We start from the raw sequence: 25,773 nt of genomic DNA, 5'->3' as shown, positions 1-25,773 counted from the left end.
CCCAAAATGAATCCTGTGACAACGAAGAGTCCGCTGGCGGAAGAGACAGCCTTAATCGGCGTTAGTATACTCTCGTTCCTCCCCCCAAAAGCCCGACGTTGTCTGTAGTCGAATAGGCAATATCGTTACTAACCCAGAATGACGTGGACTGTGTGTCGAGTTGGTGTGGCCGCTAATACTACGCCGCTCCTGCTACTCCGCTGGATTCTGCCGACCGCGCTCGCTAACGACAAGCTTCGTTCAGGATGCAACATTGCATGATAAAGAAGCCGCAAACGGATAAAAGTTTGTGAATGTAGACTTGGAGGCCTTATCTGTTGGTGTACGAGCGGCCGTTGGCCCAGAAGCCCCGCTTTCAGCTCCTGGTCGCGTTTGTGCTGATGCTATCTGCCGTTTTGTCTCATGCGTCTTTTCCTTTCAGGCCACCTGTCTTGTTTCTCTTGCTATCCTGAGAGCATCACGTCTTCTTTACATCCACTCATGGACTGATGCTTAGCTAACTTCCTTCTTCGTACCTTCCTGCCACCACCGCACTAATGCTCCGGCGTTTCCAGCCATCGTCGCCGCTGCCGTTGGTGACAAGCATGCCAAGATGACCGTCCTCAAAGCGCAACTGTGTGCATGTCGTCTTAGAAGCTGGCTGATGACGTACCAACTCTATGCTCCCCTCGCACTCCCCGAAGCCAGTGAACACATGAAACGTCAGGTCCCGGACAATCCCAATTAGTCCCCGGCGTTCATATAAGAGGCCCTTCTATTCCCGCTGGACGGTCAGTCGCGAAGCAAACCACTCTTGGGCATTTGGGCGTGATTTGTAGTACACATAGAGACGGTCTGTAAAGACGGAAACATCAGCTTATGGCGGAAAAGACATTACTCAAACAAATGTCCGCCAGCTGCCGATTAGAAGCAAGCCGAGGCGGTGACAGGCAGCTTGTCAGATTATCCCGCGTAATGGGAATAGCGGACGGTGGACTAGTGTACTACAACAGACTATTGGGATGCAGAAGCAAAAATCATATCAATGCTTCGTTCGAGTATGGCTTCCCTCACTATTTAATAACTTTCCTTAACATTTTGCTGACGTTTAAGTCGGACTTATTTGTATCAGTCTTGCTTGAACTCGATTGTCGCAGCCAATTTTTGGCACTGATCACCTGAGCTTGGTGGGTCAAATGTGGGTTTCACTGCGGGTAGAATATACAATGGTTGGGTATCCCTATTGCGTTCGCTGGCGTCGAGTTCGTATTACCTTCATATTATGTCGTTCTCTAACTGACTGCGTACGGTAACGTATATATACATTACGTCTAATAATAAATCGGCATTTTGCAACTAGCACCGTATGAAATGGTTAAGAAAACTGTGTTATCTGAATGCTCTTCAGACAGTTTACCGGAGGAAGCTCTGACCTGCGTCTATATTTAATTTGATGCAGTTAACGACCGTTAACGATGATGATACTTTCAAGCGTCTGTGCCCATAAAGAGCTTCATAATGTAAGTTCATCTCCTTCGCTACTTCATTTAGCCATTCTTCCAACGACATATTCCGAACACTTCACGTTTTTTAGGAATACGGCTTGTAGCGTCCTGGTGCTTTCTGTGCTCCTTGAAACTGTAGACCCTGCTGTAGGAGTGCAAATGAAACGCTGGTTCGCTTGTCCGAAAGACAAAATGAACTAAAAAAATGGATCTATGCGTGGAGTTCATTTTGTCGAGGAACCCACCGGTGTCGCTATACTATATCTTACAAAAGCGGAAAAGTCTACGTTCTCAATGGGGCTGTGGACAGTTTCGGAGAACGGAACTTTCACGTGCAGCATGTCACGATCTACTGAGGTAGTCGAAGGGTTTTTCGCCGACTAGGTCAAAACAGTATCGAGACTAAGGAAGAATAAGCGCCAATACGAGAAACGAAAAGCAACGAAATAGTTTTCCTCTTTTGTTGTTTCATGATAGAATTGAGTTTGATGATGGCCTCCAAGAGACAGTCCGAATAACAGGCTAAGGTACCCAATAAGACGATACAATTGGGTTGGCTGAATGACAGTTGCGCCACCCTAGCTGTTTGAGAAGGTTTAATACAACTTCTACCGTCACAACCACCGGCGTATCAAAAAAAGGTAAAGGCAAGCACCATAGCGTGCGGCACCGATGCCGCCCCCCTTATTACAGAAAGGGTAGAATGGCATCGGTACCGTTACTGTTTACCCCATCCATGAAACAACGCCTATTGGCTAGTGACCTGCTACTATAACAGCCAGAATTCGTGCCGACGTGTTACCCGGTATGAGGCTATCGATGCTCACTTCGTCCTCCACCTGCGACAATCCCTTACAGTGATTCCGTGCCTGTGCACTTAAGCGTACAGCGAACGGTGGCGCGGCTACGCAAATCGAATAGTGCTAGTATAATCATCCGTAGAAAGCTGGAACAAACGGCTTGAACGTGCGATCAAGAGACAACAACGCTGAAGATGTAGAGAAGCGGAAATAAAGGACAGTCACTCTGCCGCGGGTGAATCGGCCGGCAATTCTGAGAGACACAGACACTAGCTAGACGAGCGGACACCCGCTCAACTGGAAAGAGGTGCCTGAGAAGGCCTGCGGTATCTTGAACGGCCTTGAGAGTCGATTGACTAACTCAGTGGAAAACGTTGCCCGTCGTCCCATTTTGCCCTATCGTTCAAACACGGGCAAGGAGGGCAAAAGCTGGGGGCGGTCCGTGCTGTACTACGGAAAGCCAGCAGTCAAAGAACGATAGATGGCTGTCTCTCAGCGCTCTCAAGGGTGTTCGTGTTTTTATTGTCTCCGTTTAATGATTCCCTTTCCTCCACTTACAGTAACGAGACACAGAAAGAGCGACTCACTCCACGAGGAAGCAAAAGGTGTAAAAGCCAACAATTACTATCGCTACCACTGAGGCTGGTGCTATCGTCCAATCACCCTTTCAAGTTGATCTCTAAAATTATCGTTAGCGCGAACCTGCAGGCGACTCGTAGTCGAAGTTTCCGCCAACCGATATAGTCGGAATGGTCGCGACCGGCGCCGTTAGCTTTCGAAAGCAGCAACGATCAAGGCAGACTCTATTTATGAGCAAGGGCGAAGGGCACTAAGACTTCGGAATCGCGTTACGGACCGTCACATTCATAGCCTCGTCTTACCCTGGCTTTCCAGACCGGCCAGCTTTCCATACCGCCTCAAAGTCAGTAACAAGGAGTACAATGGATTTCCTAGGGGGCGCAGTCTCAATTCATTATGAAGGGTTAACAGGACCATGTGATAGTTAGGGTATGTTTAAAGGCACACATGAAATGTTAATATTTTACCTGAAGTAACGTCTGATGATTAATCCGCTACAGACGTCTAATCTATAGGACTGTTTAACAGTGTTGGCGACTTTCTAAAACAAAGTGGGTAAATCAGTGAGTACGATGTCATCCTTCGCGTCTCCCACAGAGGGTAAGACATCGTTGGTGAACGATACATGCTTTAGTTTTTTCCCATGTGTTTAGAAAAAAAACAAGGGACATCAGGGTTCGCATGATTCTGTCACGGATTGCACTATAAATCCCTAAGTAGCAAGGCATGGGAAACAGCAATCCGAACGCGTATTACCTTTGCTTGAACTTATTGCTACTGGTCCTATGGACTAATAAGAAGGTTTGCCATCGGAAGCAATCTTGCTAAACATCTCTATTTTTCATCGGAATCGGGATATGGGTTCGTTTTATCGGGCCGTGGCCTTCTGTTCCCCTCCCCCTCTACAGCTTTCTTTAATTTTTTGACACTGGAGGACAAATATTAATGTAGAAATGCCCTTTTTGTACTCATGGTCTACTGGCTATTTACGGAAAGATCGTATAAGGTGAATAGTATATCGGAACGACCCATCAGACTCACGTATCCGACGAAATCGCTTCTCAGTTTCTTCAACGTTTCTTCTTCTTCTACTAATTTACTTTTGTGGTCCTTACCCGAGTGAGCTGAACCAGCTTCTGCTACGAACCGAATGCTAGCTTGTTGTTCTCCTTCTTGGTTAGATAACGCCACCCAGCGACCTTGCAACGAACGAAGGAGCGAACGGGAGACTCCGAAGGTTTCGCGAAGGCCATCCCGATTTTGCCTTCAGTGGGCGAGGCAGTCTAATGAAGGACTACTGAAGCTGACCGTAGGCCTTTTTCAGCTTGTGCCCCTATTTTGCAGTGCACCAATGGCAGCAACTTCTTAGAAGCCAGGATAGCCAGCAGGGGTTACGGCTTGTTTTCAATTCGCCTGAGTTCACTACTATCCTTTATAGTACTTTCTACCCGACGACGAAGCGACCGTACGCATTCAAAACCGTCTCACTATCATTACAGTGCAGCATCAGCACTACTGCTGCTGGAAGCGAAAGGTGCAGCAGTCCCCTTCCTCGTAGTATAAGAAAAACTGCCAGTGCTGCTGAGGATGCATAGATAGTTCCACTATTCAACAAGACCTTGAAAGTATGAGGGGTGCGTTAAGGGAGCTGTGATATCTATCACTGCCGAGACTACTTGGTCTAGAGGGCAATCTGGCTACCGTTACTGTTAGGCGTTGCATCGCTATTTGAAAAAAAAAACCTGAATTTGGCAGATCCAGCGGGCTTTGTATTACAAACGCACTGTTGGCGAGGGAGGGTACAAGAGCTTTTTGTTCATTTTTATTAATTTCATTCATTTTTTAAATTTTTAATTTGACTTGTTTAAAATTTTATCAATATTTTATTATTGAATTTTCTTTAAATAATATATTACTTTTCTTAGACTTAAATTTTTTAATTTTAATTCACCGAATAAGTTCCTTATTTTTATTTATTGTTTATTTTACTAGTAGAATAATTATTTTTTATTCTAAAATGTATATACACAACGGTAACAAAATAAAATTTCTTATTTTAATTATTAGATTCATTTTATCTATAAAAATTCTCGGAATGACAACAAGGACAGTAAAGGGGGTAATACTTCTGACCCCTGCCTGCAAATACTGCTACTGCTGCCTTCCCAGCTACGAACTACGTTTAGCCTATTAGCATAGTTATACCAACGGAAAGGTGGGAGGGAGCGGCCGCGGGTCACCGGAAACGGGGACAAATAAGATCATAGAAGGAAAGGGACCAAGTGAGTCGGAGGGGAGCCGAATACAGTATTATGTACGGTCGTTGTTCTCGCTATCGTTATATTAGTAGCAGTTACAGTAGCACAGGGGCAGTAAGCACAGTGCATTCTGTGTACGCGCCGGGGGCACATGGAATGACCAGCAAAGGCGAAGAAGACGAATGGAAGGTGGAAAAAAAGTGGCAGAAGGACGGAACGGTTCTACTGCTCCTGCTGCTACGGAAGAGAACTCGTGATGGCAGAGACCGTTCTGCTGTACTCCATGCCCAGCTCCGTGCACATAGACTCGTTACAGAGTCCCCGCTCAAAAAAAGAGTAGGGGTTGACTGCCTTTGCTAACATTCGCTACTTGCATGGTTATAGCAACTGCCGGCGAGTACTGTAACTATGGCCGTTACTGTTAGCGATCGACTCCATTCCTGTCTCGGGGGCTGATGTTACGGAATCCGTCTGTTTCAGTGTTGTTTCTACAGGAAGAGGTACTTTGGGACCCGATAGGGACCATGTCGCTGGGCCACGCTATAGAACGCCGCCGGACGGGTAGCAGTTCCGCCAAACGCTGCGTGACCCTACCCACTGGCGACTACTACAACAGCAGTAGTAAGTGTTTTGACCCTCTGGTAAAAGAAGTAGCGACAGTGCATAACGGAAATGCAGCAAAAGGGGCTCTGTTGGGTCCTTTGCAGGCAGTCAGGACCCGGGAAAGAGGAAACGACTGTAGGATCGAGGAATAACATTGCAGGGTATCCAGCATCGGCCATTGTCCCCCACTATTGGCCGCTTGAGGGGCCTAGGGGGTGACTCCAAATCATGAGACTAAGCCGAATCGATCAGCGCCGGGTTAAAGGGTACTGCTTCTGTCTTCTAAACTATTACTGTCTTCCTAACTCTATCACTTTAAACAAACTAAAAGCCGGGCAGACAGGCTGATGATAAAGCGGTTGATTGATTCATCCTGCGTAAACAACTGACTCACCTCCCGCAAGCAACTTCCTGCCATCGCTTAGCTAGTAGTAACTGCAGCAGCGGCGGCGGCAGGCGCTTAAATCGCGACAACGTTGCTGTGGTCGTATTCCAACGTCAGCACTATAAGAAAAACATACAAGCCAGTTTCGTTGCTGTATATAGCTTCATGTGGCTACTTAAGAAAAAACACTAGGAAATGAGTCGGCAATCACACAAACAGCAAGACGGAGGACAAGAAAAGGCTAGAGATAGAGAAAGATCATGGTAAATCGCAAACCTATATATGTACAGCAGCATGAGTAAAACGATATGTCATAAGCCACGTCTACCCACACAATGATGGTTGTAATGCCACTACTACGTATTATTGCACCCAGACCGAAACACATTATGGATGTTCGCCTTTGCCCGTGTCCTGCTCGGCTACCATTTACTCATAAACTAGATCTATGAAGGCAAAGGAGAAGCACCGTCATCAGTCCTTCCAATCGGTAGGGTGTATATGTCGCTACTGGCTGTAAGTACTACTGTTCCTTAGCAGCCTTTAGCCTAGTAGCAACCTCCCATTCCGCAGTGAGTCGTGTTTCTCGTACGCTTTGATGTCTTTGACCGCTCGTAATAAGTAGTAAGTAAGAAATTACAGCGGTACCAAAAGCCCTATACAAGCCGAGTACATTTTACGATCAATAGCTTATCCCGGATGTTAGGTTTCGTGTGCCCTTCCTAAATTTCGTGTGTTTCCTTATCCTGAATTCAACGCACTGCTCCGTTATATACTGCCACATCTCACAAAAACAGCCACAAGCAAACATACCCTTTTGTTCTCTATCGGAGCTTTTGTCGAAATCAAGCTCCTCCAGTTTCGCTGTATACATTCAGCGCTTCGTACACTCACAACCCCCCTCGCTCGAGACCAATCGTTTATTCCAATTCTTTACCTTTTTGAGTCTATCAGATCTGAGCTTTCTTTCGGTTCGTCTGCACGTCACAGGTCACCGCTAGCTTGCAGAGTGAAGCAGACTCTTTGAGGGCCAGCTCAACGCCATGCCAACCGTTCGTACATAACGGGACAATGGCGTCGGGAGACGCGTCGAGCTAATGAAAAGTCTAATGAATTCTCCTACCACATCTGCAACAACTGCCGCTGTTGTCGCCAAGGCCGCGGGGTACCGCTAGGATTTCTAAAACTTCATGCGCCACCGTTTCCTTCAAGGCGAATTTCGCAACAATAAGTAGTACTGAAGCGCTGTGTGCGAGGCTGAGGTCGACTACGGAGAATGGAGGAAAGGGCTTCGCACACGGAGACGAAACGCACGCAATGGTAATGCTACATCGAGAAGCATGCCGGCATGGCTTGATGCGACTATAGCAGGGGCACGCTGGAGTTGCGAAAGGAAAGAATCAGCATCTCCTATAATACAAAACAAGTAATAGCGGTTGACTAGTTTGTCGCTGCGAAGTTTTGCACGTTTTCCTGTATTTTCGTCAACAGAGCTTTTTTCGTGTGTATTGTGCTTATATTATTGCTACTCCTGACGAAACCAGCGGTGACTACTAGAGGTTCTACTAAGGTTCAGTCTACCTAAGAGCGGGTTATTGGCCGGGCTTGGCTGGCGTTAGAGTTTTATCTTAGAGATCCGTAATAAAAAAAATATATCAACTATAACATATCACACCATCTTGTTGGTGAGGCACGTTAACACAGTCCATAGTCTTCAGCGGATAAAAAACAACGGACCTTTGTCTGCACAAGTTGCGAGCCAAAAAAAAACTACAAATCTAGATAATTTACATTGTGAACTACAGAAAAGTAAGCCCAAGGAGAAGACCAGAGATACAGGAGTACGACGACGACGACTTTTGCAAAGGCCGGTAGGCCGCTAAAGGTTTTTTTCTACCTCCAGAACTCTACCACCGCTGCCACTGTATCGTTGCCACAAAGCGAGTGACGATGGAGCTTCAGCGCGCGATGGATCTTACCGATTCTATTCTATTGTTACAAACTTGCACATACATAGCCATGCAGTGTTCAATTATACTCCAAACGCATAATCTCTGCAAGGATTTCAGTTGAACCTGCGAATTAATTGGTTGAACGAACGAATCAACGAGTAGTTCCTGAGCCTTGCCTCAGCCTAGCTTCTGAAATTGTTACGAAAATAAAAAATCTTTGGACTTACTACCGCCATCGCTGGCACCGCCATTAAAGAGACAGAACTTATCCGATATTCACTGACACGCAAAGGGCTTTTGAAGGCAGGTAGTGTAGACATTACGCTCGGCTCTTAACGGATCGCCTACAGTCGCGTATAATTATCTCAATTCGAAACAGCTTGCCAAACAGCCACACAAGCCCATATTATGTAGGGATATATAAGCCTGCGTCTAGAAGGGGCTATAATAAACGCACTACAGTCTAGTCGGCCGGACAATAGTCGATCGAGAATATATTCGTACAAGGTGTACGTGTGTAGTTGTGATTCTACCGCCTATAACGGTTAGCCGGACTAGACGGTTGTATCGCTGCCGGCGACGACGTTAACTAGCTATCTAGTCCTACTGTTCGTCCAGTATCCATATTTCTATTGTCTACCGATATTCCTCGTTAATATATGTTCTTGCTGTTGGTTGATATAGGTGAATGGGGTTCGCGCACGTTTCCGTTCAGTTCAATCTAATTGCAAGCGGCCGGCTCGGGCAAATGGCACCGCACAATATACAGACCCCAGCTATTGCACCTACGTGAGTGAAATGCGCTTATGATGCAGCCCAGCCTGTGATTTATTTAATGGAGCTAGTTGCGGCAAAAATCATATTGATTTAATTGCACGTAAATTCAACTGTTGTATCTTATTGCTATTACAATGATAATGCCATTGTCGACTCTCATGCCCACAGCGTTGCCAGCGGTTATAATAGCGGTGTATTGTTTTGTCCCGACAATCTCCAGTAATGAGTTGGCATCGCTTTGCCTATATTCCTTTTCGTGTGCGCTCACACAAGAGATTTATTATGACAAAAGTTAGAAATACTATGAGATCGTGATCGACGCGTACGGCGATCGTTACGTTATATTATAATGAGCAGCCAGACGCGGATGCAGCAGAGCACTCGTCTTCCGTGCTATACGAAACGTGAGAGGAAAAAAATTAAGCACGAACGAGAGACAATACAGGGTGACACATATAAGCTCTCCGTATGGATGGCATGCTATAGGCTATGCTTTCTTTCAGCTCGTTCCCCTTCGTTTACAGTATTGTATCAGTGAAAGCATCGACAGCCGCAGGTCGCGGCTTCAATACCGCAACTACTACTTCACTGGTTTATATATATGTGTATATTTACATATATATATACGGCTTATTACAGTAGTGCCTCTGCTGCAGTCGTGTTTGCCCTCTGTTCCTTTTACTTGCAAGTTGTATATAGACACATGGCTAGGTATCTCTGCTACAGGGCGGACTCTATAATCCCCATTTTCCCATAAGCGCTAGCACTATCGCGGCGATATTCAATTGAGATGTCCAGACGGATTCACGAAGGACAGACAGCCAGTGGGTTTTCTTGCGCCGCGCCGCCGTTCCACTCGCTGTTGTGTGGATAGTGCTTCGCTAATGTGCTGGCCGACGCAGTGAAAACGTAGGCCAGGGATCATGTGCTTATGAGTAAGCTCAAGAATCACTCTAGCCAAGGACCAAGTGGGTGGGTGGTCTAGCTGACGGCCAGAGGTGGTTGCCCAGGCTTGTATAGTTGGTCGGGTCTCCGGAAATTGTCTTTTCGTCATTATCCTACAGATCTATCTAACTCCCGAGAAATCCTTAGGCCGCTTTGAGGAGATTCATGTCGATGCTGATAGTAGGCGGTGGATCGCCGACGGAGACAGCGGCATCGGTCGACCTAGAGAGCGTCGATGTTTCATAACAAAGGCATAAGCGCCTGCTTCGCAGGCCTCAAGCCTCATGCTGTGCCTTCTGGGCGGAGACACAAAGAGGAGGTGCAGAAACTAACTTTATCTTATCGCACAGTCCCTAGGAATATGATAGAAGAATGATGCTAGCGGTTGTATTGGTGTCAGATTTACTTATATGTTGCGTCGGCTATGAGTAGTATTGCTACTAACGAATCCAACGGGCTTTAAAAGTGAATGATTTTTCAACTCTGTGCCGTAAACTAAAGGAGATTTGGTTGGCAAATACTCTATTCTATAAGCTTTCGAGAGAAAATCGGTCGAGCTTACTCCAGGAGAAATTTCAGAACGAAACCCATATTTAATCAAATCAACGTTTAGCAGTAAGGTTTTTGTCCTTCAAACGCTACAGCGCTGCGGAAGTTAATCGAGGATTGGTAAAAACATTAGGCAAGAGACCTTGAGCGGGAGCACAGTACATAGATGGTGCAAACGTTTTAAGAACGAAAATTGGAGTGTTGAAAACCGGCAAGGAAATAACTAGATATTGGGGCCTGAAAAGCAAGAAGGGCTTTATCGGCCAAAACTGGAATTTCGTATGTAACGGATTACAAAATGATAATCCATGTACTAGAAATGGATCCTCCATCAATCGAAGATGCATCTGCAAACATAAAATTTGCGGACACCTAAATCAATAAAAAACTCGCCTGGAGTATACGGTTGCGATTGATGAGGTATAGCTGAATCTCTACCGCTAACCAAAGAAGGAATAGGCGAGAAAGTAACGATGCCCTGAAGAGAAATCGAGTTTGGTAGCAGTGTTGAGTGGATTTGGTCGTAATGTGCATGGGCATCAAAGCACGCTGTCTGATTTCTTGATGACGACTATACCTCATCGCAATGCCTCAATTACATTCTGGATTGAGCAGAAGATTATCCAACCGCGGACCCTCCCAGTCTAAGTCCGTATGATTATGAAGCTTTCCACGCCCTAAAAAGGGCAATAAGTGGTCACGCGGATTCCATTATCGATCTACTTCGAAAAGCTATTACACATGGGAGGCGAATTCAAGTATATGGCTCTCTAAAAACTCCCAAGGCGCTAGGAGAAGAGTGTAAGTAACAAAGAGGAGTACCTCTAAAGCATGAAAAATGATTATTCTAGCCCTATTAGTTCAAAAGTTATTCAGTTACAGAGTCTGCTGGACTTGTTTACAACGGCCTAGTATTGTTATTACTGTTCTTTGCTGTATCACAGATCTGAAAAGGGGCGCTGATCTTCGATCAAACAAAGCTTCCACTGCGACGGCAGCGGTTGCGGAAGTCTGACCTGTATGAAGCAGTGAAATGCGACAATGTAAAAGGATGATACATCCTGTATGGATAATAACACAAATAATTAAAATATTGTGGTGAGTCTGATCGGGTTAGACTGCGGCAACATGGTCCTAAAAATTTCAGTGCACACGACGAATGAGCTACGCTTGTATTGCGATGAAACGAATATTGCTAATTGGAAGGACAATAGTTACTGGGTGTTGCGAAATTGTCGAGCTTCATTCTTTGACATTCTGCCAGGTCTTCCACGGTGTTGTATTATTCTAGTAGGTTTCTAACTTACGCCATATATGATTAGGAAGGTAGCAGTAACAGAGTTTGTACACAATACAATTCCATGTATCTATATTTGAATGTATCATTGTACTTCTGCTGCAATCGACAATGCAGCCCGCTGAATCGGTTTGACCATGCGTCAGGATGTAAGGCACCGACAAGCATTACGTTGACATCTCCCTGATAGTTAGCCCATCTTTTTTGGACTATACGTACCGGGTGGACCACTACACATGACACCGGTCAGCGGCTGTTACCAGAATCCCAATTAGATATACACACTTACAAGAAGTGATTCCGCACACCCTGTGGGACAATTGACACAAAGTAAGATTCGAGCAGCAAATAAGTTGAGTACCTCCAGGGCACTGTACAGGTTTGCTATTTCACGGATGCATATACAGCTAGAACTTCTGATATGAACCCTTGCACTCGTAGCCATAATCACTTGGTAGGTGCTGATCGTCCATCGCCATTCACGTGTACTCGATCACTCAAGTCGCATGGCAGGCCTCTGCGTATTTAGTTAGACTGATTCATCTATGAATCTAATTGAAAGGTAGGTAATACGTTTACCGTAATCGCCGCATTTTCCAGCCGGCGCTGTGCTATTGTACCTGATTTCGCATAGGCGATACAACCGAGTCCAACGCCAATCAGACGTAGACTGTGCAAGCTGGCTGACAAGCCATCTGTGCGCTGGGTCGGGCCACATTGCTGCCAGCTAACCGAATAGAGAGTATCCGTGAAACCAAGGCAGGTAAGGTTGACGCTTTGAACCGAATTCATCGGCAGAAGCCCACTCGATCATAGGTTCGTGTGTCAGAACCAACCTTAGCGAGCACATTTATCTACTCTTTTTTCTGCTGCCGCCGCTGCTGCTGCTGTTGACGGTAAATGCAGAATAATTATTATTTTACGTCTTGTATCTGTAGCTGCAGCATATGACAACCACAGTCGCTGTCGTCGAGCTGCTCATGATCGCCGAATGCAAACTCGGAGAAACGATACTTTTTTTCTTGCTTTCTGTAAGTGAAGCTGTCTTCGCAGGACTTTACAGAAGCTCAGTGCTCTTACCCGCAGGACGTTTCCTAGCTATTCTCGCTCACAGTCAGATTTCGCCTCATCTCTAATTTACCTTTCCTTATTTCTCTTTCTCTCTCGCTTTCCCTCACTGTATTTCTGTTGCCTCTTGCACTGTTTTGCACTATCAGCTCAGTCCCTAATTGCGAGTAAGACGCGAGTTCGGCCTCGTGTTTTTGTCTTTATTTACATGTTACTAGGTTTTTTTTTTATTAATAGCTAAGGACAGAACGGATAAGCTCCCTTCCTGCAGTAAAAGTTCCCAAACACGTAGGAGCTAGGTAGCAATTTTGTCATAGGTCATTTGTGATATGTAAATGCGTACTTACTTCTAGCTCGATTCAGACATTTCATTTAGGTCCCTCCAAATTGAACAGATCAAATGCTGTTTGGGGATAGTTTATAAAGCTAATGTTTTTGGTAAATCTACTAAAGGCTTACAAATCCAGGAACAAGCGTTACTTTTAAGTTACACTGCTTGCCAGACAAATCAGTCGACAGCTGCTATTAAAAGTGTATTGATGTGGTTACCTTTGGATGTAGCAGTATTCGGTAGACAGAGATTGTTACTGACTTGCTGACAAGCTACCTTGATTTAGTTCTCTTTGTTATTTCTTCTATCCTCACGCTGTCCAGGGCTATTTGATGTAGTTTTGAGCGCTCTTTTTATGGAGGCTCTTTCCGGTGGGTCCTGTTTCTTCCTCGACTTGCTGCGAGACTCAAATCCCCTGTAGATGAAGAAGAATTAGTGGCCAAAGCAAGGAGTTGCCGACCATAAGCGCACAGTGCTCTCCATCATATCTAGGTCTACGATCTCGTAGCTCCGCGGAGCGTCACAGCAGTGGTCAAGGAAATAATCCGCTCAATGTTTGCCCCGTTTTGCTAAATATCCATCAGCTTGAAGACAGTCCCCGGTCGCAGACTGGCAGTTGCTACTTGCTTTTTGCCGCCTAATTCGCTTTGTCTCAATTTTCGTTTTCCTCGTTGTGTCCAGGACCCGTACGCTTTCTGCGGTTTTGTGTCGGCCGTTTTAAGAATGATTACATATGGGCGAGATAGCAAAAAAATCTGTCCAGCTCTTGCGCAAGCGGGTTTATCTTTCCTTGTTGCGAACACCAATGATATGATATTGCGTACGGTGTATATAGCACAGTCATGGCGTTTTAACGGATCTACACGGGCGTTAGAATAGTTGGACAGCCTATAAGGATTTTAAATACTAGTTCATTCCTTAGATATGATAGCTATTTTGACTACAATATTTGCTACTGGCTAATATGATAAAAATTATGATAGCTGTCATATAATTTTTTTTCTTACGCGAAATGATCTTATGTAGCAAAAACAATCATGTGATCTTACGAAACAATTAGCTTTTAGTATGTTTAGCTCTAACTTCTTGTATCAAATAGGAACCATTGTTACCGATTATATTCATATCTGGGGCTAAAAATACCGTCATTAAATTAAGTTCATCTTTGCAAAAAGCTGAAAGATGAGTCAATAATTCAAAAGGTTATGATTATTCTATGTATATATGGAGAGTTCGAACACTATCATCTGTTTAATGGTTAGTGAATATAACACCCGTTGACAACACTACATAGAAAAAAGGGTAGAAAAAAGGTAAACAAGGTGGAAGCGGTGAAGTCCTTGAGGATAAAAACACTATTCAAACCGCCTAAACCTCACCAGACCCGGTAACAGCAGTAGGCTCTCAACGGTCAGCCCAGCGGTTGTGGCTTCTCGTGGTTTCCGAAGGGAGCCTTTTACTCCATTTGACTCTCGTCGGAAATGGTGTATTACAGTTGAGCTAGCTGAACGGCACCTTGGGGACTTTCTTTCCTTTTACTCTTCGAAAGCAGATGGTTGGCAAACCCACAGCGAGGCCAACCTAAAGAGTAGCCACGGTATCTCCCTTAGACGCCTGAGATGACGGAGCTTTTGGCTGTACCTCTTTGTGCAACTAGCCCAACCAGCCTGTCTATCTAAGTCAATCCAGTTTCGCTGTTGTAGTCAGCACAACTAAGAGTGCTGTTGTGCGGCGTGTGCCGTTCGTAGCAGTGTTTTTTTTTTTTTTTTTTGTTTTTCTACATGGAAACCTCGACTCATTGCGTCCAACATGCCCAGATATCGTAGACGTGGAAGCTGTAGTAATGCCTTCAACGTTTTGCAACGAGTATGGTGTGCTTTAGGGCCGACGGAAAAGAGTGAGGCATTTGAAATGAACGGCGAGCCATGGGGGACGAAGGGCCTACAGCGGAAAGGGATAGCAAGGAGGACCATAGATACGGAAGGGGGCAATGGTAGTAAGAAAAAGCCGATGGAACGGAGTAATACGGCAGCGAAGACGACAACGACAATAACAGCAATGGCCAAGAAGACGTTCTTGCACGCACGGTCATTAGTGTGCTGCCCTTCCTTGGCCAAACATGCTTGGGCCCGGGGCACCGAGACGTCTTCGCGCTCTTATGACTTCCTTGTTTGCAAAACAGCGGATCCTCCCGAGAATGTTTTACAGGGAACTTTGCAGCTGCTGCAGCTCGCAGCCTTGCGTCGACTCCATTTTCTTGCTGGGTCGAAGACTGTCCCTATCATGGCTTGCAATTTGACTGAGGAACCAACGTCCAAACACCTCAATATCTTCCTGAAAACAGAGAGGCATGCGAAAGCCGATGGGTACTGGTCTCCTCATGACACACGCGACTCTTCGACAAGTGAACATTTTTGTCATCTATCATGACACCAGTCGGTCGCCACAACACCATGACAAATGGTTGATATGTTTCTAGAGTGGAACGACGGTGGTGGCAGCGGTGGAAAGATTTCGGCTTCCGGCTATGCCGCCCATCTTCTCGATCCACCAACGACAACGACGGTGATGATGACGACAGCCACAGTACCTTCTGCAGCCACTCATGCTGCCGCCATTTCTACCTTACATTGTGGTGATGGCCATGAGATAGAAGTAAGTGACAACGCCAGCCTGGTGGAGGTTGGCAGTGACGATCGTAGTGCTGCTGCTAGTGGCAATGGCATAGGAAGGCACGGTATTTGCCAGAGCCACCCCGCTTGCTCACAACGAGTGGTATGTCAATGTTAGGTGTTTGAAAATAGCCGGTTCCTCCTCATCCACGCATTTGTTCAGTCTTCGCTCTCTTTTCCCCCTATATTTCTATATGTTTTTTTTCAGGTGCGAGCAATGCAAGTGAAATAGAGCAATGTGAACAGCATTATCTAATAGCACCAGTGGTAGGTTGAGTCGAAAAAAATTCCTACCTGCCTCGTGGCCTGCAGTCCTTTCCTCCTTATTCACCTCTTTTTTTCGTCATCTAACGAAATGTGTGTATGTACGGTTGCTGGTAGATCAAGAAAAAAAACACGACGCCGGATGGACCCCACTCAAGACTTATACCTCGTCACCTAGAGTAGCAACAGCATAATATCGACAAGACCTAACGGCAGAAGAACAACGCACCGTACTAGGTACCAACGGCTTCGACCGTTACCGCCACCTACGGTGCCATATCCACAAGACAAAAAACCGTAGTACTGCTGCAGGAGAGAACCTTCATCCCATCATGTACCCGGTCTAGCCGTTCCGACGACTTCGGCTGCCTTTTACTCGATGGAATGAGCAGGGCCAACGGCTACACCGTTTCTCGCTAGTAATTTCCCAGGAGATAGAGATGTCGAGGGCCACTGGGCTGGTTTTTCCTGACCAGTCAGTATGCCATTCGTGCACTGGCGAGCAGCACGATAGGGTAAGCGGCGAAGGATACAACCTATCGGAGACTCACGAGCAACTAGAGAAAGCTGTGGTACGATGACGCGCGAAAGGTAGAGTAGCTTCCAGAATTCCTTTCAGCTCGAAAGTGATATATGCGGACTGTACGGAGTGCCATAGCAGCAGTAGTAAAGAGGAAAAAAGTAAAAGGCCAAGAGAATGACTAATGCCACATAAAAAAAAGGAACTCTTGTTTCAACCAAACATAAACAAAGTAGTCAGAAGGCATGGACATTGAGTTGGCTTTTGGCCTTCGCCTTTTTTTCTCAGCGCAACCTGAACCAAAGGATCAGGACAAACGCGTATAATCGTCTGTTAGTGCAGCAATAGAGGCATCTGCTATGACTCTGCATGTTCAGGGTTAGGGTGCTTGCTGCGGCTCCTGCAGTTGATAAGCGGGAATCCATCGTGTCGTCTCCATCTCTGGCGATCTGAAATTGACGCTATAGCTTCGTTCGGAGGACAGGTCAGATTGTTACAATCTATCTGGCCTCTCTATAAGCCACGTATCTACTTGAAACTCGCTAAGTCTGAGGTGCTTGAGGCCTTTGGGTTGGTCTTTTTCGCTGATTTTGCCTCCCAACTACCATCTCGTCCACAGTATATATGAACCTAGGTATGAGCGAGTGTGGTTCTCTCCTATATAATCTCTCCCCAGCAAATCTCACATCAGAAGTCTTCACTATACGTGCTTGTTTGTAGCTTATAACACCTATAACTTCGGCTGAACTGCAAGCTTCAAGGATACAACAGTCATTGATAGGCACTAGAGACAAAACCAAGCCTTCTAAAGGTTTGCCCCAAAAAGAAAAGTGTAATCTTGGGCAGATTTTATGTTATTTCACAACAGTCAGTTGCAGACCTCTGTTGAATGAAAATCACCACTTTGTTGATAACTGGGTTGGCCCTCACTATCGATGGCCAGTGCCTGAGCACACGAAAAGTCAAGTTCCTATACTACAAGCGCTAGGTAGCGTCCATCAGGTTGGACTCAAGGAAAATCCAGAAAGTTTAATATATAGTATCCAATTGTGTGACCATGATTCTGACAGGAAAGTGTACACATATTCTGGTCAGTGGCTACCACATGACCCAGCGATATTTAAATCGACACGATGTCTATGTTGATTAATTATTACAATTCATGCGAATCACACTGCCTCAACCGATCGTGGCCGGCACTTTGCCGGCCGTCACTCAAGCGGCAGAAACAGTTTAGTTTCACGACTACCACGCGCCAACCACGGCAATCCCAGTGCTTTGCATAGGTGACGCAGAGCACCGGGATTGCCGTAAGAGTAGTAAGAAGCAATGGCGGGCTACGTAGATAAGCCGGTAGAAGATAGCACCAATTCTGTGCCGCTGGCCTGACAAACTTGCGTGGTAGACCCAAGTTGCGTTTAACAGATTCTTGATTGGAAACCTGTGCGAATGCCCGTCTCGTCACTTGTATCTAGTTGCGGTAAAGGCGTTTGCTAGAACAACAGCGGGCGAAGTCTACCGGTCAAGTACTGACACATGGTGCTGGATGGTTCCAACCGGCTGCAGTAATTACTCTGTGGTTTTCATCCACTCGCCAGGTTGTCTTCCAATAGGAATATCATGATATGACGAAACACCATAACGATAGTAGCGCTGACTTCTTTCTGATAAGGTTGCTACCTGCTAGTTGCTCGCCTGCTATTTTAAGTTTTACTCCTACCCGTCTACTGTCTATTACAGACCTATATCTTACAGAAAAAGGTCCATGGGTATGCAACTTCAACGCAGAAAATATAAATACAGAAATCAATTTACATACACATTATTTGTAAGAATATCGGAGAACAAGTATAGTACATTTAAGGACACTATAATGTGTGCGTGTCTTACAGAATGGAGCCCAAAAAGGGTCGAACTGGAAGTGTTTCCTTCTATAAAAGATAAAAAAAAATAGAATTTGGAATACTTTAAGAAGCGTCCTCCTGTTTCGTTTTATTCTTCCTTACGTGCTGTAATGAGTACATAACTTCAATCTACTAAACTTATCGAATCAGAATATTAATCAGGATACTCACCTGCAAAGAAAAAGACGTCATTCAATTAGTAATTATATTTTTATTTACTTATTCTTATCAAACTCATGTTCAATCAACCATACACCAGTTGGTCTTTTTTTTTTCTGGACACAATTCACCTCAATCGACACTCACGACCATAGTTACATCGTACTTTTTATGCAGGAAATAGTGCCGCAATAATCGATCTTATCTGCGAAATCTTTCAAGTAATGCTATATTCAAAAATACGCGCCTATAGCTAGCTTTTATCGCACTATTGCATCCAACAGAAGGCGCTTTCCTAAACCACCTCAGGTTTTCCTTCATGAATATCCCCGAAGTGAGGATGAGGATTTTTACGCTCGACAGCTAAGCCCCAACATTGCCCAAGGTTCGACTTCACTTTAAACAAAAGAACAAGCAAGACCTAGAGTGAAAAAGGAGCGAGATACGTCATTGTTGAGCCTAGAGCGCAGCGGATTAGGCAAACTCGAGGAATAGGGAATAGGGCACGGGCTTCAAAGAACAGGTAGATTTGAATTAAGGAGCAGGCACCTACCACTGAACCCTCGGCCTGCTTCGTGTCGCTATGACCGTAGTGTATATCTTTGGTACGTGTCTTCCTGGCGAAAATCTGTGCTCGCTTAGCATGAACCAAACGAAAGTGTCTCATTATCGCTCACAGCGGTACCATCCCCCAGTTACTCATTATTCCCAATATGCTGGCCTTATACTCTGCAAGCCTGTCTGGCCGGCATGACTGGTCGAATGTAAGGCACTATAAAGACAGACAAATCTGTATGGTGTGGGCTGAGCTTGTGAAAAAAGAAGTCGAGGATTCTAGAACGCCAGATAATATTTTTCAAAGCAAACATCGACAAACCTAGTTACACATAGAAATTATATATATATATATATATATATATGTATATGCGCGATAATAAGTGACAAGCATACAGCTTGAAAATAGAAATCGGGAGATACGTAGGAATCAGTAGTAACGAAAGGACAGGGTCAAACGGAGCAATCTATGTTTAAGTGCTTTTGCAGCAAACTACTGGGTATAACTGCACGATAAATACAGCCATTGAATGCGCACGACACAGAGCGCCGAAATGGCGTAGCTCAGATATGTAGGATATCAGAGTCTATGTGCCACTCGCCGGTCAGTGATGACCGTCGTCTGACATAGCGTCGATGGAATCGTCGCTGTCGAGACCACGCATTTTTTATTGTTGCTATTATGCTTTGAAACCATCAACTATGACAGATAACAGTCACTGTCGTCTGTTTCGCACGCGTCTTTATTTCGTTCATCCAAATCTTAGTCGCTTAGGGCTGCTTAGTGGTCCAACAAGTGGTCATTCTCTATATATGTTTCGTATGCTAACGACGTCTGACGAACAGTGCCTGTTATAGGTTCTATATTCACAATCTATGTTTTGTACAGAAGAAGGTATGCTAGCGAGAATAGTGCATAATGTAGTTGAATATTCTCTTAACACGATTAAGCCTGTGGCAGATTAAGCATCCTGCATTTTTGGCCTACAGTATAACAGCGCGTAACCTAAGAGCAATCTGTTATCACAAACATTATTATTTGAAGCTGTTTGGGTGGTTCCTGTTAACGGAGGCCTCTTTCGCTACGAAAATCGTCAATATTTTTTTCCCTTTTGTTATCGAATATACATATCTACGTCTTTCGACCAGTATTTCTGGGTCACACGTTCGAATCAGCTACGATGATGCACATAAAACGTAGGTAAGTACCTTTTTGGTGCCTAACCTAAAAAAAATTGATAGTCTGTTAAAGATTTATATTTGCACTACAATATAGTTATAAATAAAACTCCCAAAAATATATTCGCTCACTATTAAATAATTAGAACTAGGGTAAATCATAGCTAGGCTTAATTATGCGTTTATTAATCAGATATTTTCAATACCGTCACAATTTCCGTTTCATCGATTTTTACCGAAACGTAACCCCCAAGCCAACGTTCGTACAACGTTAGTGAATTACATTTAGTTTGCATACACAGAGGAGGACCCGCAACAATCGATGCTTATAACGACGAAAAATGTAAAATCACGGAATGCTGTCGGTGACGTATCATAAAGATATGAATGCCTTATGGGGAAAGACGCTAATGCAGGCCTCAGTGCCTGTTTTGACCCTCTCTCCTTTTCACTTTTCCTTCTGTCAGCTTCCCAAAACGACGTTGGCATCATCAGCAGATTCGCAAGGCGTCTGACGCCCATACCACTTCGCCTTTCCTTCCTTCGGGAGGCCATCTGGTGCTGCGAGATGCTCCATCTAATCACCCTCATAGGCAACAGCAACAGGCGTAGACGTTTATGCGCGTCTACTCCATAGCCCTGTTATCATTTCTAGTCGCCCTAGTTGTTATTGCTGCTGCTGCTACTAGGCAAGCAGATGGTTCTTCGCAACTGTCCAACGCCGTTGCGCGACGGACAAAGACTGTCGACGCTATTTGTTAGTGATGACTATTCAGCCGTCACCCCGGATGCAGCTACTTTGGTATATTTGCAACTAAGTAACGATGTTTTCCCGCCAAAGACTGACACAGCCCTTGCGATATAGACGAATGAATGCACGCGTGTTCTCGCTGATGAACCAGCAGGATCACACGATAGAAAGGACGCACAAGATGCCGGTGATGGATGTCTGTATTATCGCGACAAGACACGACTCTGTTTTGCTCTGCTGATCCACATGCGTAAACACTTGTACAAGACCCGTAAGGACACCTCCACTGACTGCTTGTCTTCAGCGAGGCATTAGGGCTGTGCTTATTATCTATATCCTCATTTCTATTGATATTATATTGTAGCTCTTATAATTCTTATTATTCTTATGGTAAGCAATGAAGAGAACCTGAGAAGAAGTAAAAATGGCCACTATTAACCGTTTTCTACTATCGTAAAACAGACCTGATACAAGCTACTGACGCGGCGTCGCGAGACCGGCAGTCTGAGTAGGTGTCATCATCGTAATTCGCGATATCATTTGCAAGCAACGGAATGAATGAACGTCTGGCCTTAGTGGTAGAGACGGTGGTGAAGTATATATAATTAGACCAGATGAAGAGTGGCTTATTGGTTGCCTGGTTATAGACAGTTCGGTGCGGTGAGAAACGGGACAAAATGGAGCTAAGGAAGATCAGAGATAGGGAACGTGGGTTTTTACCAGTATAGTGTTCAGGGAAGCTTAGGGGGCGAACAGTTTCCGAAAACAGAAGGCTTCGTACGAAGGCTTAGGGAGGCCAGAAGAAACCTATTTCAAAATCCGAAAAGACTGTCACAGCCCTTTTAGTACCTCGGTTTAACTTAAGTAGCTGATAGACGATATTCAACGACAAATGGCAAATTCTAGCTGCTAGCGGACGGAATTTAAAAAATTTATCTTTATAGAAACGAAACAGTAATCAGGTCGAATCATATCATACGTTAGTGTCGTATATTAAGTATCAGCCGCATCCAGCTGACATAGTTTCGTTTGTTTGATGTACCACATCGTTTCTAGCAGGCTCTATCTACGAGGGTCTGTATGTCAACCTCACGTTAGCTCGCTAATATGATAGAATCGTGCTAATGTTTATGTGTTCCCTCTACTGTACTATTACTGTCTGTTTGCGTCTCTAGTAAGTTTAGGAATAAAGCTCCGTGAGCTGGCTCTTCATTTAGCCATCCTATAGCTTAGGCAGTTTGCATCCCTATAAAAAAAAAAATAAACTATCGCCCAAGTGAAATTCGGTTTCAGTTTAGGTAAAATGTTCTCCGCGTGTGCTTAGCGAGCCAAGGATGGTACAAAGCTATGTGTGACCTTCGTTTGATCCATTTCCAGCTCCCTCGACTGCGCGGTTTCTACAGCTGCTTATGACATTGATCACTATCTCAAGGTATTTCAAGATCACTGCTTTGTGAGGCCTGGCCTTAATAAACGTTGGACAGATAGCTGAGAGACCCTGTATTATGCTAGATATCTAGCATTCATATTGGTGGCGTTAAATAAAACATGAGCCAAGAGCTAACATTGAAGCATTATAGCTTTATTCACATAAGGCGCTCTTTAATGTCGTATCACTGAGGTAGACGGCATCAGGATTGCCTTCATTGTCTTCGTCGTGGGCAGCACGATTCGGTTTCTGTTATACGACCGTCAGAGCAGAGGACAGCTGTTGCTGCTGCAGTAAATGTAAAATAGTACGCATAATGAAAAATTCACATTAGGAAAAGCAGTACCAGTGGGTAAAGTGAGCGGACAGGCGGATGGTCGAACGATCGGGGGCTCCGTCTCCCAAAATCGCTACGTTCCTGTTGGCTGACACTAGGAGAGCTTGAGAACTGCTGGGGAGCTGTCAGAATTTTTCATCCCCACAAGGGTCCCACAAGGATGAGAGGAAAGAAACTCAGAGAAATAGAGAGATCGAGCTTCCTATGCAATAAAAGGAGTTCCGACAGAGTTGTTAGTTAAGGATTTAGGCTGGTTTGCCGGGAGGAAGAGGCAGAACGAAAAGAAAAAGCCTAGGACTTTCACCCATAGCGGTTAAATAAAGTGGCCCCTGTTAGCTTGGACCCTAACAAGGCTGATCTTCGCGTACTACTGGTGCACATTCTCTGTCTCCAGTCGTTGTTGATCACCCCCACAGACTCTGCGATATCAACAGCAAGAACAACATTGACAACAATTTTAATGACACCATCTAAGTGGTCTTTACAAATGGCTTAGCTATATTTGTCTATTATATTAGTTCCTACTTACATTTTTTTTTACTTATTATTCTGGTACTCTGCTGTAGTCGAACTTATAATCTTAGCAAGGGTTACTTAGATGCGAGGTTGGTGGTCTTATACTCGTACCTCAAAAAAAAGAGTCCATTTGGTCTGTTAGGCGGCGTATTTGCAAGCTAATGTGCTCACATAGATTTGTATCTCAGCTTTTTTTCCTCACTATATGTAACTCACTATGTAATATATATATATAACTCAAACACTTAGCCAGTTTTGCGTGTGCATGCGCACATGCATTCCCCCGTATTGCCCCATTTTTCGGACGCCTTCACTGCACGAGCTGATGGCGAAGGGGTTATCCACCGCATAAGAATAGCTGGATTTTCTCGTTACGACTAGGAAAAAGCGAGAAATACGCTGTTGCTCATCGATTTTGGTCCGCCCAGCCGAGAACTAAATGAAAAGAAAAGCCTAAGTCTGGGGAAGGAGGTGCGTTGGTTGCCTTAGGATATGAAAAAAATAAGGTTATAGTCATTAGATTAAAAAAGTTTGACCGTGTGAACACACGTCGGTATCGCACAACGGCGTTTGGGTAAAGTTGGGAAATCGGCGAAAACTATGGTTGCTCGAAGCCGCAACTGTTTCGCGCTTGGTAAAAGTATACAGATAGTGGCACCAATAATTCAAGGCTTTGAAAGCTCTTTCATCTTGAGGGTGGGGGAAAACTAATGTTAGTGGCGTTAGCGCGAACGTTACATAGAAGAGTAGTCCGTGCAATATATGCGGATAAGTACATAAAATGCTTGACAAGGCTGGGAAAAGTCATAACATATATAACGACCCAGCAGGGCTGGAGGTGTGACAAAGCCAATAGCAAAGCACAACACCGTTCCAACAAACGAACCGGGAACGAATAGGGACAAGTAAGTGATAAACTTGTTTTTGTTTTTTCCATTGCCATTCCTATTTTTGCCATCAGCAGCACCTCCGCGATCCACGACAACTGTCCTAATACGAGTTTCTTTTTTCTACCATGGTAGGGCAACCGTCTCTGCCAAGCAACGCTGTCTCATTCTGCATTGCTATCGCTGCAAGGCGGTCAACGCGTCTCCGGCAAAAACATCTAGGGCAAAAGCGTACTCGACCACGACAGGTCGGCTGTAAATAAATCAGGATTTAGACCACTTCTTCCACTGTTGCCAGCACCAACGCAGTCACCTCTACTGGCGAATACCTGCCCCGGCCGGAATCTAGGAATGAGCTAGCACAACGACATGTAGTCATTGCGGACATTCTGCAGTCGCTGCAAATGCTGCTCCTAGTGGTAAGTTTGCGTGTCGCTGCGACGCCTAGGCTAGATCGTCCCGCAATGAAAAAGAGTCGAAGAAGAAAATGGTAAACTAACCTTTTACCATTAGAAGCTACTATAGTGACTAAAACCAAAGTGACTAGGAACTCCGTTCACGTCTGAGTCACCTTAGCGGAGGCGACGGAGCCAAGGAGGTAATGTACTAATTATTTCCTGCTGTTTATAGTAAAGGTTCGCTAATCTCATTACGTTCGGGCTAAAAGCTAGATAGGACATAAATGAGAAAAACTGAGTATATGTTATTTATATAATAATAGAATAGTAATTAGCTGATCAACTGACGTTCAGTTACGAGTTGTTAGCGAGGGAAGACTGCTGGTGACGAAAGAACAACGTGGAATTATTTGCTGAACTGAAAAAGTATGTTTTGCATTATTTTTGTATAATTTACCACTTTCAAATTTGTGGGCCTCCAACTTGGCACATGTCTTACGATGGGCGTCATATAAATATAACGTTCTTTACGAAGTGCAGTATACATAATATCCATCTATTGAATAACTCTGTTCAAAACATTCCAGGAACTTCCCGTATTTTCGATCTGTTCGTAAATAAAAATCGACTTATTTCTCCTCCTCCACGTATACGTTTATAGTGCATGCCTCTTACGGGTGTATGGCGGTTAGCAGCCATCTTGAAATATGCGCAGAGAATCACTCTTCCAGGTCGTCTCTTCCTGAAGACGTGTCTGAACCGTCTTGGCCCCTCAGTGAGGATCAAGTTTCGACCAACTGCATATGGCATGATGCTCGCATAATTCATTCACGCCCTTGGGAATAGCTTATGACAGGCGTCTATCATTTCAACTAAACGAATAACCGGTTTGGGTCCCATCTGTCGTTGCGTGGCCGCTTAGTTGCCCTATCTGCTCTGACATCATCTCGCCTGCCCCTGGCTCAAATAGTCCCATTCCCGTAGCTACGGTACCGCTGCCGCAGGCAAATGACGGGGGCGAGTGCTGCATATCTTTCCTTTGAGAGTTTCTTGCCTGATATTACCTAACAACACGTCCTGCACAGCGTGGTCCGGGCGTGTCAACAACAACGGCAGCGCGATCTGGCTGGCTGCTGAGGTGTTCATGATCAACGCTGAGTTGTTTGCTATATAT

General features: G+C 44.9%; 1 protein-coding gene and 1 long non-coding RNA gene across 11 annotated transcripts in view; one reads left to right on the top strand and one right to left on the bottom strand.

Moving 5' to 3' along the window:
- LOC111255482 (band 7 protein AGAP004871-like) overlaps nt 1-25,773 on the bottom strand; it is a 376,186-nt gene that overhangs the window by 277,905 nt on the left and 72,508 nt on the right. The gene's annotated exons all lie outside the window — the stretch shown is intronic.
- The window catches only part of LOC147758188 (uncharacterized), a 35,101-nt gene continuing 33,668 nt past the window's right edge, over nt 24,341-25,773 (top strand). The window contains exon 1 of the long non-coding RNA XR_015329987.1: nt 24,341-24,799. This is a non-coding gene — a long non-coding RNA (uncharacterized LOC147758188). The remainder of the gene's footprint in view (nt 24,800-25,773) is intronic.

The sequence above is a fragment of the Varroa destructor genome, unplaced genomic scaffold (assembly GCF_002443255.2).
Source record: "Varroa destructor unplaced genomic scaffold, Vdes_3.0 BEIS01000001.1, whole genome shotgun sequence".
Classification (NCBI taxonomy): Eukaryota; Metazoa; Arthropoda; class Arachnida; order Mesostigmata; family Varroidae; genus Varroa; species Varroa destructor.
This window is presented reverse-complemented; position numbering and strand designations above follow the sequence as displayed.